This window comes from Dromiciops gliroides, chromosome 6, assembly GCF_019393635.1.
Source record: "Dromiciops gliroides isolate mDroGli1 chromosome 6, mDroGli1.pri, whole genome shotgun sequence".
NCBI classification, from domain to species: domain Eukaryota; kingdom Metazoa; phylum Chordata; class Mammalia; order Microbiotheria; family Microbiotheriidae; genus Dromiciops; species Dromiciops gliroides.
In genome coordinates, this window is record NC_057866.1 from 215,021,395 (window position 1) to 215,025,699 (window position 4,305).

The 4,305-nt window shown below is 47.9% G+C and overlaps 1 pseudogene; it reads right to left on the bottom strand.

Moving 5' to 3' along the window:
- Nucleotides 1-727: 727 nt before the first annotated feature.
- Nucleotides 728-2,038, bottom strand: LOC122732216 (annotated as a pseudogene).
- Nucleotides 2,039-4,305: the final 2,267 nt, after the last annotated feature.

A 4,305-nucleotide genomic window follows, 5' to 3' on the forward strand; every position in this document is an offset into this window, starting at 1 on the left:
ATCACACAAATGAAAATGGAGATACAGCAATACAAATTGTCCACTAGCATCTTATTTATTTATTTGTTTGTCTGTTTATTTTTTGTGGTAGAAAACAAAATGGGTAGATTTATTCCAACTGAGTTCATTTCAACATGAGGAAGGGGATGAAAGACCATACACCCTCCCCCTAGGAGGGGGTTCCACTTCCATTCACGCACCCACCCAGGGCACTGACTCCAAAACCCAGCCCTACCGAAATTCAACAACAAAAAATGGCTTTCAAAAAAGTTACAGTATTTTATAGAATCTTAATTCCTTATAGAAATGGGGAAGGAGAATAATTTGAGGGACAGGGGAGGAAGGAGTTCCCTGCAGTGGGGAGGGGTCCTGGCCCCCTGTACCATCAGAAGAACCACACTCCCAGAGGACAGTTGGGATTACAGCATCGAAGACTGCCAAGACCCCAACCTTATCAAAACAAATAAAATCCGCCCCTTTCCCTCCCAAACAAATATATATATATATATATATTTATTTATTTATTTTTTCTTTAAAAAAATTGAAGGCTTTTAAGGATTAAAGTGAACATTAGGCCCTCAAAGGGGCTCCAGGAAGAGGAGCAATGATCCCCCATTTCCTCTTCACAGCTTGGAACTGATTGATCTGTCCCAAGCAGAGGAAGGAGCCCCAAGGGTTTGAAAGGAGGAATGGACCAGGGGCAGAAGGGGTAGGTAGAGCCCCTGCCTCAAATCTGCATGCCAGGAGGAAGTGGCGGGGCCGTGCCACCAGCCTCCTTGGGATCTTGCAAGCGGGCCGAAAGGCCGTGGTGTTGGGGAGCCTTCTCTGGCCCTGCCCAAAGCTCGAGACACGAGGTACTTGAGAGAGGGCTCCGTTCCTGGGTCCCTCTGCTCATGGAGAGCCACGTTTCCTGGACAAGAGCTTCTATGATCTCTTCTTTCACTTTCTGAAGCTCCTTCCTCACCTCTTCCAGCGGTTCCTGTTTGACCCTGTCGAGATCGGACCCCTTGTGTGCGCTGGGAGTTGAGGTAGGGGCCTCACAGCTCATGACTGATGTGGAAGACTTCATCCTGGGTAGGGTTGTACTGTTGTTGTTGTTGTTGTTTTTTTTTTTTTTCCCCATGGTCTCCGAACAGGCTCATTCTGAGTGGGAATTCTTGTTTCAGCTTTTTCCTGGTTGGCAGGCTCCTCCTTGGCTGGGGCCTTCTCCCCAATCATTGTTGCTTTCCTCCTCTGAGCCAGCATAGCGCTTATTTCCTCCATAGCCCTCCCCCGGGTGCTCCTAGTGCTCTCGGCCTTTGGAGTGGGAGGGGGCCCTGAAGACTCATCCTTGCTGATCTTCCTGAGTTTGGCTCCAGTGATGGCCGCAACCAGACCTGGGGCGCCTGCGCCTCCCCCACTGAGGCCTTGGGCATACGGGAGTAGGGGTGCTGGGGGTGGGCCTCCCACTCCACCTGGGGCAGGGAAGCCCTGCTCCTGAGGGGGGCAGCCCAGGGGCCGGGGGTGGGGCAGGGAGAGGAGGGGGTGGGGGCCCCCCAACTGGGGCAGCAACTGGAGCCCCTGCACTGGAGACCCGGCGTTCTCTTTCCGCCTGCTCCAGGAGCTCCAGTTGTTGCCTCTTCTGCTGCTCCACCTCTTCTGGTGAGGGTCCATTCTGGACATACTAAGATGCAGGGGGAGGGGTGGTCGCCCACCCCCTTCCAAGTTCTCCAGGGCTTCAGCCATCCCTGCTGCAAACTGAACTGCATCTTAATTGCTGCCAAAGTTGAAGCCCCCAGACCGGGCCGGCATCCTGCCACCGATGGAAATTGGGTGTGGCCTGGTTGTACTTGACAACCCGGACAATGGCAGTTAATAACAACCTGCTGATCTGGATGCTTCTTTCGGCCCACAACGGGGAAGGCACTGGTGCTGGGATTGTGGTAGAACTGGACTCTGTTGAAGGCCTGGGGCCCCATCCCCGCCAGTAACCACTTTTTGTTGATGTCATCATAAACCATGACTGTGGCCGGCTTGAGCAGAGCATGTTCTCACTCATGGTGCGGCGCTCAGGGCGAGCTGGGCCGCACTGGGCTCCCCGGCTCCGGGGAAGGGGCAGGGGCCCGGAGCTGTGGTCAGATCTGGGGCCGGACCCTTATTTAAAAAAAAAAAAGGTCCAAAAGTGCCCTGGAAAAATCATGAGAGAGCAACAAATATATACATGTGTGTGCGTCTTTGGGCAAAAAGAGAAAAAAAGTAGATCTTCAAATAAAAAAGCCATGAACATTATATACGGTTTTTTAAAATGAAAATATGAAGAAACTTTGTTGTGTTTTTTTTCCTTTTGGTTCGAAGAGTTTTATTCTTTATTTTCTTTTTTCACTCCTAAGCACTTGAGATCCTCTACATGGACTAAACTAAATTCCAATAAAAAAAATTCTTTGGAAATGACTTTCCATTCAATATCTTAAATGATTCTGTTATTTCTCTGGGAGTTACCAAAGCAAACACTGAGATGAAGTGTGGGGGAAAAAGGGGTTGACCTCCATAAACACTGTTTTGTTTTGGGTTTTGCCCTTATTCTCTCTAGATCATATAGAAAGGAAAGCTCTGTTTTGGAACTTAAAGGTCGAGTTCTAAGCTTGAACTTGTGTGACATGAATTCTCTAGTATATACTCTAGAATAGAGAAGCTCATGGTTCCCCCCTGTGTGTTGGCTGGGGGTGGTAGGGGAAGAGCTAGCTACTCCTTCTTCCACTATTATAAATCTGAACCTCTCCATGTTTTAGTTGATAAACTGTAAGAATTGCTGTTTTTCTGGTTCTTCATTCTTGTCACTCCTACTAATGGTGGAAGAGGAACTGTGGAAATTTATTTTGATTTGGGGACCCTACCTTTGGGCTGAGATTAGAAAGCCTTAGGCCCTCAGGGTCTCTTCTGTGTGGGAGGTGCTGGTGCCCCTCCCCCTCTGCTTCAGCTCAGCCAAAAAGTCCCGTGGGCTGTATGAGACACCAGGTCAGACAGCTGGGGTGAAAAAGCCCCCAGCTCCCTCCACCCTGAGCGGATCTATCCGAGAGATCCAGGGCTTGTCCAGGCTGGGCTCTGGCATAGCCTGTGCCTAGGCAAGTGATGCTTGAGTGTACCCACAGCCCCAGCCGCAGCCCTGACTGGTGGATTAGCTTGGTCTGTGGGGGCACAAAAAGGACCTGAGATTTGAGGGGAGAGCAGAAAGATATATATAGTCCTGGGAATTAGACTGAGCCGGGCACACAAGAGCTAAAAGGGGAAGACTGACAAGATTAGGAGAATGGGGTGGGGGCATCGAAGGACAAGATTAGGAGACCTGCATACAAGACTGAGGGGGGTGGATGAGATTAAGAGAGCAGAAAGGCTGGAGCGCTAAGAGACAGGGGAAGGAGAAAAACCTAAGAGGAAGAAGGAAGGAGGCCAAAGGATAAGATTAGGAGACTGGCAGACAAGACTGAGGGGGGCTGACAAGATTAAGAGAGCAGAAAGGCTGGAGCACTAGGAGAACGGAAGGAGAGCTCGGGGAGAGAGAAACACAGGGGCTCAACAGTGGCAGTAAGGAGAGGAAAGTTAGAAGCAGGGGGATGACAAAGTGAAAGGGGCTTGGAGTTAGAAGAAAGGAGCTGAGCAGTGAAAGTGGAACATACCCTAAGGCAAGAGGTGGCTAAGGCCCTTATTGTATTCAAAAAGTTCTAATGGCAGCAGGTGGGAAAGAGAAATGCCCCAGTGCAGTCAGGTTGTACATTTTATTTCCCTGCATTCTTAATTTTAAATTGTGTCTCTTAAATAAACTCTGCTCTGATTATTTAGTTAAGAGGCTTGTTAATCCTTTGCTTATCAATTTGGGAGCAGTGTGGAGAAATTTTTGAACGACCCATATTGAATTAATAGCAGTCAGCCAGTTAGTCAACAGGCCCAGATTAAGTACCCCAGTCAGATTAGTCCCCCCAAATTAGGCAAGTAGTTCAAAATATTCTGACATTTGAATGGCGACTGTGATGGGACTTATGTCCCAATTATAATTTTTCTAAACTTATAATTTTTCCTATAGTTATAATTTTTCATAAGTTCAATTATATAATTTTTCAGACTAATTTTTCTAGCTAATAATTAATTCTTTTACAGAACACTTTGAAGACCTTGTCCTGACCCACATCTTTCTCTTTTCATTCTTTAGTTTTTGATTTGGTAATCTCGTTAGCTCTTTTGGTTTCAGTTCAAATGAAGATAATTCTGAGATTTGTAAACCCACCCTGAGTCTAGTCTCTCTTCTGGGCTAGTTATGCATTACCGACTGCC